Source organism: Agelaius tricolor, unplaced genomic scaffold, assembly GCF_023055355.1.
Source record: "Agelaius tricolor isolate 1412-34295 unplaced genomic scaffold, bAgeTri1.0.p SCAF_3, whole genome shotgun sequence".
Lineage (NCBI taxonomy): Eukaryota > Metazoa > Chordata > Aves > Passeriformes > Icteridae > Agelaius > Agelaius tricolor.
The window spans coordinates 43,057,775-43,077,662 of record NW_027269263.1 but is presented as its reverse complement, the minus strand read 5'-3'; the positions used below and the strand labels follow the sequence as shown (position 1 = coordinate 43,077,662).

At 35.3% G+C, this 19,888-nt stretch overlaps 2 protein-coding genes across 3 annotated transcripts in view; one reads left to right on the top strand and one right to left on the bottom strand.

Moving 5' to 3' along the window:
- LRRN3 (leucine rich repeat neuronal 3) overlaps positions 1-13,662 on the bottom strand; it is a 32,089-nt gene extending 18,427 nt beyond the window's left edge. Inside the window, exon 1 of the mRNA XM_071423649.1 lies at positions 13,039-13,662. The gene's annotated coding sequence lies outside the window, so the exon portion shown is untranslated. The remainder of the gene's footprint in view (positions 1-13,038) is intronic.
- The window catches only part of IMMP2L (inner mitochondrial membrane peptidase subunit 2), a 406,566-nt gene that overhangs the window by 181,561 nt on the left and 205,117 nt on the right, over positions 1-19,888 (top strand). The window lies entirely within an intron of this gene.

The following is a 19,888-nucleotide window of genomic DNA, read 5'->3' as shown; positions in this document are numbered from 1 at the left end:
ATGCAATGTAACTTTTGCAAAAATGCTTAGCAATTTTTTAGACTTTTTATTTCTATGTAATAGACATAAATTCTAAATATACCAGGAATACTTCTAGAACTACTTGCAAACTATTTACTGTCTTCTTAGGTGCAAAGAATTTGAACAGAATTATCCAGTGCAGTGTTTTCTTTCTGCTGTGGGATGCTTTTTATGCCACTTAGGAAACTCCATTAATTCCTGAGGGCTCAATTGTGTCTGGTTAGGCAGAGATTGTAGAATTGTGTGGTGATGAGCTTCATTTTCTAAGATAACCACATGGACATAGAGTGCCTCTGGGGCTTAGGCTTGTACAGTCACAAAAACCTTATCTTTCTGAGATAACCACATTGACCTACAATGCCTCTGGCTGTGGAAATGGTGGATTTGAGGACAGGAACTTCAAAAAGGAGGTCTCAAATCTCATTAATGGTATGGAAAGCAAAAATCATCACAATCATCACATCTATATATACCATAAGATTTCTGACTGCTCTTTCCTCTCTGCCTTCTGTCAGAGATCTAGTCAACAACCAGGTCAAATTTGCATCAGTTTGTTTCTAGTGTTAAAAATAAAAATGAATTTCTGTAAACCAAAGCATATCATAATACAGAACCTACTCTGCGATGTTTCATTGATAAGAAAAGTATTGCATAGACAAATCATCAGGAGGATTCATTATAGACACAAAATTGTTGCTCTCTCATCTTGAAACAACAAGCCTGTGGCCCTGACATTTAATCAGAGCAAGAATGGCAGTTATTGAATCTCACATTCACTGAGTCTCAGATTAAGGTGACTTAATTATTAAGGCAAATAAACTGCAAAATACTATTTTTTTAACATATTTTTCTTTTATTAGTTTCTGTGCTTGTGCTTTCACATGAAGGTGTGCTTTGGGACTTTAACCGTAGAGTGACTTTAAAAAAATTTCTTTCTGTCCCTTTATCAGGTATATTTAATATACTTATTTTATCTGTTTATCTACCTAGACCAATATAAGACAAACCAAATGCAGAATTTTGTTTAAAAATAAAGAGAATTATTTTTAGACTTATACCAATAATAGCTTAGTATTGGTTTCTCTTGAAAGTGTCCTTAGAGCCAGTATTGTTTATATAAGACCTAAAGTAACAGATGGAGAGCTAGCAGTGACTCAAATGCTTACATGCAGATAGATTGTACAACATGAAACCTCTGTGATGTTGAGTGGCTTTGCAATTCTCTACCCAGTGTGCATAAATGTAATGAAGTGTTTGTAAATTCTCATAAGTTGATGGAAGACTTGATGCACTCAAATAACTAATCTGAATATTTCTTGGTAGAAATTAAATTTTATGTAGTATTTAACTCTACTTTTACTTGTAATAGAGGTATAGATTACAGTTTATTGGTATTTACATCCTTGATAATTGTTTTGCATCTCACTATAAAAAACAAGGTTGAATACATGCATAGCATATTAGAATTGCCATTAAGCAAATGATTCCAAATTAATGTTTTGCCTCTCTATGCTATGCAAAACAAATTTTCTCCAATTAATTTACAATTGATTACTCTATAGTATGTCCCAAGGGAATGCAAAAAAGCTCTGTTTATATGTTCCCTGCTATTGTGTTTCTGTAGTTTGATTAAACCAAACATCACAAGAATCCAAAGGGAAGCATATGCTCCTAGCAGTAATATCTGAGGCACTTTTTAGTTTGAATGCTTCCCAAAGCCTAAATACAGAATTAGCCTCTATTAGTTTACCCTTCCAATCCAAGATAATGCTGCCAGATCTGTTCAAAACTTCTAACCTGTTCAGGAGTTATGCTTGTGCTCTTGTTTCGCTTGTCAATCTAAGGCTATAATTTGTAGTTTTAGCTACATGCCAAAATCCTCATCCCTGATAACCATAGGAAAAATCTATCTGGGCTTATTTTCTTCTGCTAAGATGTTCCTTAGCTTTTGCCTTCTTTTCAGGTATGTGATGATATAGAAGTCAGCAGAGATAAGTAAAGCAGGCGGAGCAACATTTACTGGTTAGAGCTTGTGAAAATAGCTAGCAGGAAGAATATTCAAACATACAAATGCTTATGTAAATCCAAAGACTTTTTAATTTTTGATTATTCTGTTTCAAGTACAAATTTAGAAATATTTTTACTATCTTTATGGGCAAAGTTGTGTATTTGGAATGAGAAGTGAGGATGTAACCAAGTGTTTTCCTCTATTCTAGTAAAAAATATTTTTGTGTGGAAACCAGAAAAAAAATCACTGGAATGTGGGAAAAAATGCTTAACATTGACCTGTAAACTATAAATTATGAGTTGTGGCTTGGTTCCTGAGCAGACTTCTTGGATAAAGGCCTGTCTCTAGGACTGGGGGCTGTGGATCTCCCATGGACAGAGAGATTCCTTTCCAGGCTTCAAAAGTGAGTGACAGAGTTTTCCTTAAGATATGTTCATTAATGGCTAACTTCAGTTGACTCCCTTTTTATTATTCTGGTTATTTTGTATTACATTGCAAGACATCTCCTCATAAATTATATAGGGCCTAGACATGTAACAAAGAGTTTTGCATTTTGGGGAGATTTGCATTTAATGAGCAACTGCAAAATCCTTTAATTCTTACTTTGAACTAAATCTTAACCTTTAACAGATTATGAGAATTTGAGATCTTCATAATGATTGCCATAGAATTATTACAGAATCATAGAATTATTTGGGTTTAAAGGGACATTAAATATCATCTTATTTCCAACCCCTCCCACGATGGGCAGAGACACCTTCCACTATACCAGGTTGCTCAGGTCCCTATTACACTTTGGAAGATGATATCCTAAAAATCATTTAAGAACTTTTGAAGTCTTTGCTTATTTGTTATAGATGTCTACTAGAACTGTACTAAAAAAGAATGCAGAAAACAAGTATCAGGTTGGACAGAGTATACATTTTTCTCCATACAGCTCCTAATCTTTGTTTTTAATTCACACATAAACCATAAAGAAAATGAGTTTACAAAATCATACAATAATCTTTCTTTAATATGCTTTCTTTAAACTTTCAGAAAATACATGGACATGCTGGCACATGAAGTTCTGAATTCTCTGTGGTGCTGAGTGATCCTAATAGAAGTGCACAATATTATTCTTTTATAGGCTGCTCTGTACCTCAGAAATAAACTGAGTAACATGTGGCAGTTGCTAGGGTAACCAGTTTTTTGCATTTTGCAGAAAAAGTCCAAGAATAAAACACATGTAAATTGGCAGTGTGGAAAGCAGTATCATATACAGTCTCATAGTCTCAATTTCTTCCTTATGGTTTTCCTCTATACTATTTACATAACAATGAATTAGATCTCCTTCATCTTTTACTTTGAATCTTCCATACACTCGTATTTTGCATGGCTATGAAAGGCATTTAAGCTTTCAACTGCCAAGCTTAACTGGTTTTTGCCCTGTCAAAGTAGCTAGATTTACTGTCAATAAGATATAGCTGTGGTTGCTGTAAGTGCTGATCATGTTTGGTGTGTGTGATTATCAGGGCATGTAAACAGATATTAAATTGAATTTTAAAAGTTGTCCTTTGCACTTAAATACAATTTCTTGAAATTGTTCAAATTATTCAAATTCCATTGAACGTCTATCTTGACTATGAGGGTCTGAGTTAAAAGCCAGCAGGCATTTAGAAAGACAAGATTTTCTTGTTCTCACAAGAGTCCTATTTAGGACTGAACTGGAATTCCTTTTAAAGCAAACCTTTCTGTGCTTGTTTTGGAAAATGTTTGTTAATAAATTCTGCAAATTACTGCATAATGAGAAATGCATCCTTGTTACAAGAAGAAATTATTTTATAATGAATCATTAACATTTTGATTTGAGTTACATTCAAATACTTAACCCTAGTGAATGCCAACAAGCAGACTTTGCCTGGAAGATGTAATGGTCATAGGTAAACATAGATTATATAGCCTATTGTTTTGTTGAAATTCTTCTTCTAAAACTTTTTTATTCTTCATACTTTTGAGTTCAGAGTATTCCAGTGCTAGAATATTTACTTAGGGAGTTCCTACAATACCAGTGATAAATATCAGCAATATAATTTACTTTTTTTCAGAAACATTTTTCTTTAAAAATATTATCAAATTATAAATTTTACCCATCCTAAAGAATAGAAATGCAGTCTGTCTGCATGGGATGATTCTAATATGAGAAAAATGCTTTAAAGGCCTTCCAACCCTCCCTTTAAACTTAGTACTAAGTGAATCTCATGCCAATGATTTTATGTGCATGCGGAACTAAGAACAGAAAGGACTGTCTAATGTTATCTACTGATAAGATCAGAGCAAAGGCTGGAATTTAGTGCTGCAGCTTATTTCTGTCCTGCTTTACACTCCATGGCTTCCATAAGGTTACAGGTATTAGAATTATGTGGTTCTAGTTTGTTGTCCTTTCCACATTGCTTTTTTCAAAGTTAAGACTTACATGGTGTCCATTTAATAATGGACAATGTAAGTCCATTATTAATGTAAAAGGGTGCTCTAAATTTTAGGCAAATTTTATTGAACAATTTGTGGTTTTAAATTTTTCTGGTAGAGTATCTTGATAATCTTGATATTGGAGTAAGTAATCTTGATATTGGCGATAACTACGGAAACTCAGCATAAATAACACCTTCAAACTGACAAGTTTTCTCAGCAGAACCATTTCTAATGAAACTCATTACAGGTTTATAACATGTAAAGAGTGAAAGAGTTTAAAATTTACTACATGAGGTAAAATACCACGCTAGGAAGTTAAAGCCAAAGTTTAGTACTTAATATCAAGTGGTTATTATGCTAACTCTTAATTCATGATTGCTAAAGCTGTATTTTTGAAGCTGTGTATAACACTGTAGTGTATTCAGCCCCAGATCTGTGGAAAACACTGAACACCTGGCTGAGCAGAAATACAGAGATTACAAATTAAGATGGTAATGTTTCAGGGAATCATTCTTCTCTCTTCCTAGAAAATAGTTGCTTTCTGTTAACTGAATAAATATAGTGTGTTATTTTAAATTTTTTAAGCAAGCTAGTAGGACATTTAAAGCATTTTTAGTGTTCTGCTGGGATTTCATTGAATTGCTCTTTGCTGTTACCTACTCTTGTAGGTAACAGCAAAGCAAATATTGCCTCATGTCCAAATGGGGTTTTATTTCCTTTAGCAGTCCAGCAGACTGTCTGCCTTTTCAGAATTTTCAGCTCCATACAACTAGCTCAGAGACAGATTGAATAGTGCCCTTCACCTCTAGTAACATCTAAATTGCTCTCATGTGATGCAGTCACACCAAGACATCTGAGCAGGCTCCGGTGACAGCGGTGCTGTGCATCGTTACCCAAGGCAGAGATGGCACAGAAGCAAGGCTTTCTGTTGAGAGCATCATCATGGCAGAGTCAAGTGGAAGGGACCTCAGGAGCTGTTTAGTCCATCCTCCCACTCAAAGTAAAGTCTGCTCTTATGCCAGACAAACTCATGGAAGGTAAAAATCAAACTGGAGCTTCTTACTTCTTGCAAATCTTGTTCTTTGACCCTTCCATTGCAAACAGATCATGGTGGATTCAATATTGTACTTTGACATGCCAAAAAAAATGTATTTCAAAGCAATGCTAATGCAAATTTAATTTTTATGGAATTGAACATTTTCCTCAGCCCTGAGCATTGATTACTCTTTATTGAAAAAATAAATATCTCCATTGTAATTAATGATGGAGTAGATGGTTTAACAGAATTTTTTCAGACTTTCTGAAAGTTTGGCTAACCTCTATGTGAAAGATTAAATAGTAGTATAGTGGATTTATGCCACAACATTTAATGTGCTTATAGTAACATTAAATCCATTTACTACAACTATAGTAGTTGTAAATGGGTAGTCTACAATCTCAACATAACCATTATAGTTGGTTATAGTTTTCCTGACATATTTGTGTCAGGCATAGATCTTATGTGTTTTTTTAAACTTTTTATAATATTTTCTTAATTTTTATTGTTTTCTATACTTGTTGCTAGGATTGACATAATGGCATACCAGCACAAGATGATTTTTGAAGAATTGATATATAAACCAAATTTAAAACAAAGTAAAGATTACAAATACTTAATCCACATTCACCTAAGATAAATGGGGATTTTTTTGTTCCTTTTTGTGAATTTTTAGTAAACCTCAGAAGCTGTCAGAGCAGTAATGAGAATAACATTTGAAAATCAGCAAGTTTATGGATTTTCCAACCCTTAAAAGAGCAAAGGGTATTTCTGTATGGAGCAGAAGGCCAGGACCTCCAATATGCAAATTCCAGATATGTGAATCTGTATACTTTGCTTGAACTGAAATGACCAAAGATCCTATATGTTCTTAACAATTTTGACAATTTATAGGTAATTTAATATTTCAGCATTTAAATCTTTGAAATCGTATATAATTTTAGTTATCTATTCTAGTTACAGTTTACTGTTAAATGATACCTGCTGAAGGCAATATTTAAATGCCTAATGAATGCACTTGCATCTGCATTGCCTTGAGTAGCCTCATTAAAATGACTCTGTGCACTAATATCCAAGGTGATTGCTTCCTATCAGAGGGAGAGTGGGGTTTGTATAATGCATGTTCAAACATGCATATTATCCTTGGGAGGAAGTGAGAAATGCAGAAATATTTCTGGGCAGTTCCTCAGATTGACTGGCTCTTCTTTCTGCCCAGGAAAGATCTCAGCAGTTTGGCTGCTGCTGTTGGAGGACAGGGTACTTATTTTCTGGAGCTTAGAGTTTGGAGTCTAACCCTGGAATAGGATGCTGAATATCCTTTTTGTCTCTTATTTTACAATAAAAATAAAATGAGTGAAAGTGTGTTTGTCTGACAAAATATTGATGACTGGATAATCTATATCAAAGGAACATTCAGAAGAATATGTTATGTGAATTATACATGCTGGGTGAAATTGCTATTCAGACAAACATTTCTAGCTTAACAGATCATTATATTTGCAATTACCTCATTTTGTCTTCTCTCACCTCATAAGGATACCTCTATAAACTGGTATAATCATTATTAATCATTCAATTTCTCATGAGTGCTGTTGAATTTTAGCCTTGTATTGGGCTTGCCAACGAGTAACTGGCCAAAATCAAAAAGTAAAATTACTGCATTGTGAGAGTGTGATGAAATAGTGGCTCTACAGTCTCAGCTGTCATTTCAGAAAGTTAACATGGTGCATCTTGTGTAAAAAAGAAATATATATTCAAAATGTTGTAATACATACAAAATCTAGGAAAATCTTAGAGTGTTATATTTAGGAGGATAACCTAAGTAACTTTGCTTTGTTATAAAATGATATGAAATAGGAGTTGTACAGGTAATGTCCCTCAAGCTACAGTGGTAATGAAGCACCACTTGGCTGTAATTAGAGTTTTCATACTGAAAGGCTTTTTTTTATTTGTTTAGAATTTGAGAAGAGAAAATACTGTACTTCATAAATTGATTGAATTGTTTCAGAACATCCTTTTGCAGTGCAGAGGGAGGAAGACTTTTTTACAGCACTGCTTGATTTCTGTATGAAACACACAAAAGAGAGCAGTTTAGTGTTATGTAGTGGGTTTGGAGCTGTTACACAGAAAAGAGATTTTTCTGGAAGACTCAGCTCCCATGTGAGCCTTGACCAGTGTGGTCTCTCCTGGCTCTCAGCTCCTTCCATGGCACGGAACATGGAGCCAGCTGGGGTGGGGAGCTCAGCAGGTAATTCTGCACTCTGGTGGAAATGCTGCACTGCACTGCACTGGGGTGAATTAGCTTACTGATAAGTGTCATCTGCAAAAACTGCTGATGCTTGACATGACCTCTAGATAAAGCTGCTTTCCAGAGGGGAGAGGAAGTTCAGTGACTTGAGAGAACTTGGCAACAGGAATGAGCTTGGGGTGAAGAAACAAATGTGTCTCTCTAGTCTTTCTATTTATAGCTACTGTGACACTAGCTAAAATCTTTGAGAAAAGTTTCTGCCTTCACATAAAAATTATTCCTGTCAAGATGGAAAATTTTATTAGGTCTTTAGGTACTGAATAAATCACATAAATATGATATAAATAATGACACATATATATCTGTTTTCAGCAGAGATACGCTACTATTTTGAAGTAGGAGACATTTGTATTGATCCTTATTCAGGGAATGAGGCCCATAATTGTACTTATTTAAATACCTCCCAAATCTGGTATATTTTGCTCATTCTATTTCAAATAAGAATTACTTTTTATTTTAGCACCATGACAAAATGAACCAACCCAGTTTCCTTTAACCTCTCAACACCACACTAGAAGAGCACTAGTAATGTCTGCCATCATGTTGCATTTTTAGAGACAATTTGAGAATCATCTTTTCTTATCCAGGATGATGGTATAGTAGCATAGGACTATGGCAATTTAAAAAAATGTCTCAATGCACAACTTTGCTCTTCATTGTGTGTTCTATTACAGCCCAGGTGGTTCTTTTTTTTTTTTTTGGTTATTCCATAATTTATTAAATAGGTAATTTCTGAAATTGTCTGATCCCTAGACATATAATTGTATAAAAAGTTTTTTTTCTTGTTTTTTTCATACTAGTAGCTGGATGCCCAGGGGTTTTTGGTGCAGCTAAACTTATGACTTGTACCTTTTTTATGCAAAATGTTATAGAGAATTTAAAGCATTTCCTGGCAGACTGGTTGCTATTTGCATATCAAGAAATGTCTATTAAAAGACTCTTGGGGTAATATTAATAATCAGCCGACATTTTGAAAAAATATTCCCTGTACCATTTTATTTTTCTTTGCAGTGTTTACCTCTAAGTACAGATGCTTATTCAGGAAAGAGAAAAGCTAAATGATTTCCTTTGTGCCAGTATTGTCAAAAAGCATTTCCCAGTTTGACTGAGACTGTGGGAGCTGGGAGCACAAAAGAGGCAAAATTCTTTTCTACTCTACTACAGAGGTCAGTAGAGTTAAACTACCATTAAATTTCGGGCAGATATTTTAATGATTTCCAGAAATACAACAACTGAATAGAAATAATGTGAATACAGAGATCTTATTCTTATTTCCTTTCAATTTGACCACTGCTGCTTGTGGCCAAGCTGAAAGAGACTTGAGATAAAAATCTTTTGTGAAAAAGAAGTATTTCTAAATGAAGGATAATGGTTTTGAGGATATGCTGTATAAATTTGTGTTTATAAAATGAAACTTCCTCTTTGTTTTAAGTCTGCATTTGTTTTTGCTTTGAAGAAAAGTAAGCAGTTTGGTAAATGCTAGGGGTGAGAGCATGTCTGTAGCTTGTATTATAGTTGATGTTCCATGCATAAAGAATATGAAATCCTGTTGGCAGAGAATTAGATCGAGGAAAATTGTGAATGTAGTTCGTATTTGGCCCTCATGAAAATACTCTTTTTCACAAGGTGCCATATTGAGCTACTCCATGAAGAACCCAATGTAAAATAATCTTATTGACATCCATATTGGATCTTTCTCTGGTGCAGATGAATATAGCTCCATGTGCTGTGCTAATAAACATTTATCAGTTCAGTTCAGTTGAGGATATGACTTTATTGAGGAAAAATTGATGAAATCATTTATGGATTTTTTGTATAACACTGAAGGTCATACTGTTGATTTAAATAAGTTCTTTATGAACTACACCATTTCACAATAATGGCTTTTAACAGTTTGTGGACTGGTCAGTTGAATAAGTAAAAGGCACAGTAATTCCTTTTTACAGTTACATTACAGTTTTAATGAGAAGCATTGATTTTTCTCTTAATACTAATGTGTTTAATGACCTTTCTAATGACATCTGTCACTACTGTTTCTTCTCAAATTCTACTGGCATTTTCTTTCAGTGAAGCAAATGATTTTAATTGCTTGTTGTGTTGTAAGAATGAGAATTAGTATTCTTTTAAAGTAGTATGAAGGCTTGTAGAAGTCATATTCTGTTAAAAAATAATTAGAGACTGTCTGATTTTTGATCTTCAGAAAAATTTTAGAAACTCTCCATTCCTTTGTCTTTAGAAAATTGTTCCTTGAGTGCTACATGTGAAATTGGTTTTTCATTGTCAGTTTTTGCTTCTTGATATGAAGTTGAGTTTGTGGAATTTGACATGGAAGAGTATTTTAAGGTAGTTTCTGACAATGTCTCTCTCAAGAGTTTTGTTTTCCTTCAGCTTTTAATGGTACTATCTAAAGAAAGGACATATGAATTAACTAAACCAGTAACGTACCATGAAACACTAAAACTATCTATATATAGTTCAAAAAGGTATACTTTTTCTCTCTATGGTGACTTTTCTTTGAATTGAAGACAGAGCTGGTCTTGAAAAAGTCTTTTTGTTTTCTACTGCTTGTCTTCTTCTATTGTTTTAATACTCTAAAACTTGGCTATTAAATACCAGTCTAACTTTAATTAAGAGTGATTGTCAGCAAGCAGCAAAGCTTTTGGCTAGCTTTTCATTGTTAATACAATAAAGGTTATGGGTGAGAGTCAAAGAAAGTGGCTCCAATACTCCTAAATGGTTTGCTCTCTCTTGCAAATACTTAGTTGTGTTTTCTATTGACAAATGACAAGTGATTACAAGTGAAAAGCAGGATGTGAATATTTTCATAAGCTGCTCAGTCTTGATCATTTAACAAAGATTATACATTATCTTTTTGGTCTGCATTCCAGCTAGCAACGTTGCTGAGTTGATCTGGTCTAATTCAGGTGCAAAAATGAAGTACTCACCCACTTCAGGGTACTCCAAGCAGGCATGCTCTGATGTCATGCTCAGAGCTGCCACCCTAAAAGACGGGACTTTGGGGTTACCATAACAACATCAGCCAGTCGTTGGCTGACACTACAACATTATTGCAGGAGCTTTGAGGGAGTATTAGCCAACATGCAGTCACCACACATTTTGCCTGCTTTGCTGGTTAAGAATGTCTATGCTGTGTAGAGAAGCTTCATCTACAGCATGATTTCTGTACATCTATATGATTTAAATGGCCACATTTTTCTGAAGCTCTTTGGCATATCTGTATAATATTTTGAAGTAGCACATTAGAGTATATGTGGCAAAACCCAAGATGCATTTCTGTAAAGTTACTCATATTTACTTATTTTCTACCTTAAAAATGACTGAGGATAAACATGCAGAATAGCTGAGAAGATAGTGAGGCATGTAGAAAAAGTTTCCTGAGTAGTCCTTTGCAGATAGCATGAAGAGATCAGAATCAGGTTTTCTCTGCTTATTTTATAGCACATTTTGTAAAAATCCAAACCGAGAGCTGGACATGCTTGTTGTGCACATGCAGTGTGAATGAAAACAGGATATTTAATTAATTAGACCAGAGATTGTGTTTCATATAATAAAATAAGTCAGCTTGCTTTAAACAGGTTTCACAGACCACCTAAAATAGAGGAAGCAAGCTTGCCAATAGCAGGAGCTAATGCTTCAGTACCTTTCATTTTGTACTCTGAAAAGAAAACCTCTTCTTAAGCTCATTCATTTTCCGGAGGGAATGTCGAATGCCGTGGCATATTGTCAGAGCTGCTTTATTGTCTCCATTTACAAAGGTCACCTGAATTAATTGACTTCTTACCATACGTATTGTTAAGCTACCCATTTCCTGACATTTTTGGAAAGGTAACAGTCTTAAAGCCAGTGGCTATCTGTTGATGGTTCTTTCACAGTTTGTTTCTCAGAACACAGTAGCTCTAAAATTACAAGCAAATAATTACATTGGTGCAAAGGAAAAAAATCTTTATGATGTTCTCCAGAGTTCACAGGAGTGAGGGGGCTGAAGGGAGAAAAAGGGGTAGGAGAAATAATCAAAATACTGAGATGTTTTTAATACAGATGTAGTACTCTAAAAAGCAAACAAAAGCATACGGGAAGATGCAGATTGCATTTTTTTCACTTTGAAGCATGCATTAGAGGGCTAACCTGTCTTTTTCATGGTTTACAGTAAAATCTATCTCTGTCTTTCACTGATGCATGAATCACAGATCCATGCTGATGCACTTTACCAAATGTGTTTTCATCTAAAGGATACTGAGGTACTCTGCTACTGCATGGAAGAAATGACATACACATGCATAAGAACAAGCACATTAGACAACTGTAGTGCTAGCCTGGAATTTTAAGTTTATTAAATTGGTTAAATAGAAAATCACTGATATTTTTCTAGCCCCCTGCATTTGCTGCCTTCTCCTTCCCCCTGTGCTGGGTTTTCTTTCTCATCAGCAGTGCTGGGCAAAAACTCCAGCTAGACATGTGAAAACAAAGACATGGAAAGCAAAGGCAAACAGTTCTGAGCCTTGCTATACTAAAACAGGCAAAGCTTTTATAGTGATGGATTTAAACACTCTCCTTCCATGTAAATAGAGACACCCTGCTGAGATCCTGTTAATTACCAAAGAAGATTAGAACTCCTCTGCTTAATGTGATCCTTTTTACCTAACATCAGTTCCAGCTGCATCAGTAATCAGACATTCACGGTGTCCCTTCTGACTGGAAAGGGGATGTTTTTAAGCGAAGTCATTTGCCACAATCCTTAAGATGTAGCCTGGCAGAAATTCAATAACTGTTTGTGATATGCTCATTCAGCCTCATTGCTCAGTGGTTTTTAGGTCTTGACATAAACAGCATTTCCCTTAATCCTAGCACTGGAGAGAAGAAAGGAGGCTGTCCTGTATTTTGTTTTATTGGTTTCAAAACACAGAGCAAGCGTTTAATTTAATATTGCCTCTGAAACATCAGTGGAAACATTCTTCTTTTATATGTTTTTTTATCCTTTGATGTTCTTTCAAGCTAACAAATGCACAGATCTAATAGTATTGCAAGCATGTTTAGATTATCTCTGGCATAAAGAGCATATTGCGTTTGCATTTCTGTTCAGGAAGTAATATGTGAAAATATACTAATAAAATAACTTTACAAAAAGAGGAAAGGGGAAAGAGTCTAGAACTTAGATAAAAGTCAGGATAAAATTGAAAATAAAGAGGAACTTACCCTATAATAAGAGTTGTTTCAGGGCTGGAGGAGTTCTTGCATCTCAGTAATTTTGAATCCTTAGTTCAGGTAGCGACATACTTGTATTAAAGCCGGAGTCTGTATAGACGAGCACACATGTACGTGTGGGTGTGAGTCGGTGTGCACGCGTGTGTCTAACAGTCTATAATACAGAGATGTATCTATTGATATCCTACAACATGAGAGACTCTCCGTGCTGCCAGCTGAGATCCCTTGCGTTTGCCAGGCGCTGTTGCTGCCTGGCTGGCTGAGGCTCGCAATCCAGCGGAGAGAGGAAGGCGGGGGAGAGAGCAGCTCGCTAGCTGCTCTTATTTCTCCTTGTTTCCATGGTGGTTAGCGGTGCATGGCTGAGGCGCTGGGCTGTCACACTGACACGGTGCTGCTGCTGGGCGGTCATTAATAGCGGAGCCGCGGGCTCCCCGGAGAGAGCGGTGCTGGCGCGCCCAGATGCGCGCAGTGCGCGGCTGCGTGGCCGTGGGAAGATGCCTGGTACGTGACACCGCTGCTGCTCGGGGACGGGAGCACCACACCGGCCTGTGAACGCGCCCTGAGAGCTCTTCCGATCTCCGGGAGCTGCGGGGCATGCTTTCTGTCTACACAACAGATTGGGAGGGCCACGTTTTCTACCCCCACCCCCTTTTTTTATTTAATTTTTTTTTTTTTCCTTTAAGGGCTGTTATCTGTACTCAGAAGAACTTATTAGAGATCAGTGAAGTTCTGCAAAGGCTGCTCTAGTTCAGAGGATACTGTATGATGAAACCATTCAGGAAAAATGTGCTGTGCCTTGCCCCCAGTTTTGGTGCCTTTTTTTTTTTTTTAAGCTTAGGATAGGAAAAGATTTAACATATTCTTCCTCTTCCAAATTTTTAATATTACATTTTACTACCTGGGCTTATCAGTAGAAAGTAAGAGCAGTAATACATCCTCCTGAGAAATAAAATTTCTAAATGAACTCTGAAAGGGGTTGGTTAAATAAGAAGTCAGTTTTTCTCAATCTGTCTCTGCTTGAGTCTGTCTTTTGTGGCCATCCAATTATATAAACAATAGGATGCCCATATCTTTCCTTCCCTTTCTTTCTTCTTTCTCCCTTTATGCTATCCTCTTTGATGAATGATTTATTTTTCCCCTGTTTATTCTGTGTCTATGACCAAAGGGTATACAAACTATGAAGGTTTTAAAAACTGTAGAATAATTTCTGATTATCATCACCCCTTCTCCTAAGTATATAGAACAATAAATGAGATAGATGTTGTTAGGAAAAGGTTTTTTATCATATATACTGTTAATATAAAAGAAATTACTTTATAATAGGATATGATTAATAATGAAGCACAAAGAATTGGTTATCAACAGGTCAAAAAGAAGAAAATGTTGGATCTCTTGCATGAATTCAGTCCCCCAGCCCTGAGCAAGTCAGGCCACCCTCTAGTGGACTGAAGTGAGATGCGGTTCTCATTTCACACTCATCTGCTTTGAAGAAAGGCTCACGATCTTGTCTAATAACAGTATGAATATTTTCTGAAGATTAGTAAATGGTGTGAATTAGTGTAATTTTTGCTACAGCAATAGCACCAAAATTTTACAATAAAATAGTTGCTATTTTATGAATACTGAGTTTCATCTCAATTCACTTTGGATCAGATCTTGGACTTCGTTATTTTTGTTTTTATTTAGTAAGAAAATAATTTTATTCTTCATAAAATCACCTTTTATGAAAATTGAATTAAATGAATGCCACAATTCTGAATAAATTTCAGGTTGTTACAATTGGTTAGGGCAAATTTTACAAAACTACTCCTGTTAGGCTCACTAGTACTTACACTGTGGCTATATTAGGGCAGTCTTTTCCTTCTGCCTCAAATTTTTGATTACTGCACTTAAGCTAGCTACAGTGAACAAAGAGTTAAATTTTTCTAAAGATGTGTGCTGTTTGTTTTTCACTCATCCAACAGAGTGGGACTGTTTCATAGATGAAATAATAGCATTTTTGTGACTGATTAGCTGCAAATAAGTGAGATACTCTAGGCCAAGTGGTCTTTTTATTTTCTCTCATTCTTTTTTATGGCTATTCAAATTTTTTCTAATGTGAGTTAAAGAGGTAACGAAAATGTTGGGGAAATCCATCTTTGGTTACCTCTCATGTCTTGTTGCCTGAGGTTGGGACAGGGAAAATTAAGATCAGAAAGGTGTCACATCATTTTTCCATAGCCTCAGGGCTCACTGGTGAATCCTTGTTTTTCCTTTGCCCCCACGAGGTGGCTCTAGGAGCCTCTGATGTATGTGATGTTCACCACCATGAGCTGCAAATTCAAGCCATTTTAAACTTCCAAGTCAGCCTGTAAGCTTTCCCTGCTGCACAACATAATGTCCTGTGTTGGATGGGATAATGCTCAGGATGTTTTAAGTAAGCACAACCCAAAGCCAGAAGAGTAAGACCTCTTGCCACGGTAACTCCCACAAAAAAAATGGAAATCAGTCTTGATCTCAGCCCTCTCCTACCTCGCCCCCGCAAAAGATATTAACCTGTGATAGAGGGGTGGGATTGTGGGGGCAGTAAGAGACAAGAATATTTCAAAAAGTTTGGACAAAGTTGAAAATGTTCCTTTAAAGATGACTAAAAACTGCTAGATTTCATATCTCATCCAGTGGAGAAACAGATGATCTGGAGAAAGGTAAATAGATAGGGACTAGCATTGCCCTATGTGAAATATTTCTTGGGTTTTGCCCCTGGCCTCCTCATGAACTTGCTGTCATTCATTCAAAATTTGGCTTTCTAATTAACATGAGAATCATGCAAAAACATATTCAGTGATTTGACATGTGAAATTAAGAAATTAAGATTAGAGAAGTGCTTCATTTTGGTTGATTGGTATGGACTGTGTAATTAGAGGGCTAGATAATTAAATCAACTAAAGTATACTTGCATAAAGAAAGTGAGTTCTTATGATAGACTATATGTGCAATTAAAGTACTTCCTTGATAGGCATACATTTACATATTAGTTAAAATGTTATTAAATCATACTAAAATTCTGTTTGGAAAAAAAAGTGAAGTAATTGAATTTTATTATTTAGGTAATGCTAAAGGATATTTTTTTAAAACTATCTGCAGGAGAAAAGTATCTTTTATAACCAAAACAATTATGTTTATTAAAGTTCATTAAGTTATTTTTCTGCTGATTTCACTGTGATGCTTGATGGTTTTAAAATAGCAATGTAATCAATTTTATGAAAATCATATATATAGCTTAGTACGTTACAGGGTAGAAAAAAATTCTCTCAGACTGATAGAGAGACAATGAAATTAATGCAGACTAACTCCAGCAATTTATTTAGCATACATTTTATCTGATTACTGAGTTCACGTTAAATAAACTAAGTAATTATTTGTTTTTAATGGACAATAAACACAATCCATAAATTCCTTAGTTATTTAAATACAATGATTCTGTGTCTGCATTTTTCTCAAAATTGGAAAATGATTTCAAAACTTTTTCCCCTTTTTCATTATGTAGAAAGGCAGAGCATCCTTGGGCTTCCATATCCTTTTTTTCTGGTTCAGGATTACCCATGACCATTTCTAGTGTTTTCAGTCTGTGAGAACACAGCTCTGTTTAGAATACAGCAAGTGTAGTTAAAAACTGTCATAAATACTATGCAGTTACAGTAAAAATACCACAACTATTTGATTTAAATTCTAAGATGACATGCTTTATATCAGAAATTGGAAATTATTTTTTTAAGTGTGTATTCATACAGATTATGGCCATGTCTAAAAGAGACAACGCTTTTGGAATAGCTTTGTTGCTTATGACTGACTACATATGCTCCTATCCTGGTTTCTGAGGCACCATGACTACAAGGAAGAGGCTCAGTTGTGGCTTTTATCACTTTCTTCTTGTAGCCCATTGAGTAAAAAAGAGGTGAGCAGGTGGGGTTTTGTTTGACAGATTAATTCTCACAAGTTCTGCAAAGCACGCCTTTTTATATCTTCCATGTAGGTTGTGGAGTATTTTTTTCTGAGTGAAGGTCACTTTCAAAGAAATCTGTGTTGTTGTGTCATCAGTTAATTTATTAATTGACTTACAAATTATAGCCATTTATAGGTTGTCATTGTATGATTTGCCTGGAAGACCACCACTTCATGTAACCCTGTTCTGCCAGGGTTTTCAGTCCAATGTTATCAATCTGACATTGTCATGTGCATTTGACAACCTTGCATTGCCATGGCAAGACTATTGATGTTTTCCTAAAAGGGCTATGCTCCCATACAGACTAATTTTTATTAATATGTATCTCTCCAAAATGGAATCATTTTTTTCAGTGATAAACAGAAGAAACATTTCTGGCTCTTGTTCTTTGTCTTTTTTGAAGATGAAAGGCTTGTTGCCAACAATGAATTCAAATTTCTAGAGTTGCACTTCGTAATGAAAAATGCTGTATCAGATTACTTAACCTACTATGAAATTTCTTTTATCAGATCTGAGAGTCCGTGTTGATACGATAGACCAAAAGTGGATGGAAACAAATCTGTAAAGAATTTCACATAAGGAAAAATTCACTTATGCACAAAGCCCCAGGTACTTCTTTAAATGCCATGTAGGTAGTAGATGCTATATGACTGGGCAAAATCTGGAACTGCATAGTAAAGAGCCTTATACTACAGGCAAATTCAGTCATGTGTGATGGGGTTGAATGAAAGCAGGGGTGAGGAGCTGATCTTGGTGATCAGGAAGATATTTCCTATTCCAGAAAACTTTCCTGTTCATGTAGCAACTGTTTTCTATGAAACAAGAAGTATGAGATCCCAGGCAAAAGCTATAGTCTCTTTCCTCATTATAGGTCCCAGAGCCATAGTCAGCTTTCTGCAGGAGTGGCTTGAGGTCTGAAAAATCTTAACAAGTTTTATCCCTACTGGGTCCAACACAGGGGGATATCTGAGTTCTAATTTTCATCCTTGACCCTATTCTAATAGGCAAGAATCCCTGGCATACCAGTATCTGCAGAAGGCTGGAAGTGAGTCATGCATAGCAACCACAACCTTGCTGCGTCACATGGGATTCTTAATGAAGACACAGTAGTAAAAAGCAGCTAGAGAATCTTTATATGCAGCTGGATAAGGCTGATGAAATATCTGTAAAGCAATTTTCAAGCTCAGTGTATATGTTTAAAAATTGATTTCATCTCACAAAATTTATGTCTTGTGGTGACATCTCAGGTTTTGTAGCCTTCATTAATTGTTTATAACTTACTGCCATCTTCTCTGTGGTGGATCTTTAGGACTGAGATACCCTTGTAGATTTCTGAAGGATCTGATTGTTTGTGATCCTCGTTTGTGGGACCCAGAATGTGCATAGAATATAGCAGTTAGTGTCATAGCTCTTGGAGCTAATCTGTATCTCAGGCTGAGGAAGAAAATAATGGCAGTAATGATTTGAATGTAAGGCCTAAAATTTCCATCTTGCTGTCAATTTATTGTGATTGGATGGTGATAGGTCTGGAAATTTCTCTCTTTATAGAGAAGCCATTTTCCTTTTCTTTGCTCATATCTTTTTGCCTTTCTGTGAAACATAAACTGTTATTTTATCTGAAACATATTTGTACTTTTTGTGTTGACACTGTGTGGTGTGGCAAATAGTATGTGATCAGTGAAAGGGAACCTCCTTCTCCCAGTAAAATTATTTTAAATTTAACCACCTTCCCTGATAATGCCACATTTGTGGCGATAAATGTGATATATATAGTGTGTGTTTCTCAAGGGCAGATCTTCAGACTTGAATTTCTTAACTTTTTTGATGAAACTAAACAAACTATTCTTGTTGCATTTTATTGTGGTTTAATATTAAAATGGGTGGATAATAATAGAAATTCTAAATGATCTACTTTTCATAACTATTTGCACATGAGCTGTATGGGTGATTTAGAAAACTTTAGAGTCACTAAGCTAAATATTAGAACTAAAATGTCATTTTGCTTTTAGTTACTTTTACTCTGAGACTGAGAGAGGTATCAGTTATTTTCCCATGCCATTAACAGCATGATTTGTCGTGGTGATGACAAGAAAGAGCACAATGAAGTGCAGTGTGTGCTTAGAATATGGTTACCTAATGTTAATTTGAATAAAGTACACTAAACTGTGGGAGTGTAATGGGTACCTAAGTGAAGGCCTTAGAGTTTAGTTAGAAAATTTCATTTTTTTTTCAACTTGCAGATCTAGAAAATTAATTAAATGGTCATTCTAACATAGAACATCCATACTGATAAAAACTCAAACAATGTAACTAGGAATGCAGTAAATGTCTTCCCTCTCATCTCTAGTTTCACTTCTAAAAACTGTACATATTAAATATTTTTATTTAAATGTAAAGCTATCTTTAAATCAATAAGCTGGGGTAGAAAGGATCATGTACACCACAACTTACTGGAGGAGGAGTTGTTTCAGAGGCTTTCACATAGTTTCCATTACTAAGGAAACCACTTATTTTGTCTGTGCATGTTTTGAATAGATCTCTCATTTGAAGTCTGGTGCTCAGACACAGGATTGCATTATAGCACTGAGAAAGAGGTAAAGGAAACAAAAGAGGCATAAAACCACTGCATCTTTAAGGAATATAGTATATTGTATTACATGCTTATGAAAATGTAGATATCTATATATGCTTATGAAAGTGTAGATATCTCTATCTATTTGACAGATCTGTCTATATATGTATGCATTTCGATTGTTTTGTTCCTACATAAAGCAATGTGAAAATATTAATAAATTAGGCAGGGAAAGCAGAACTTGTTACTTCCTGTTCTTTGTATGCCTCTATTGTAAGGACAGTTGA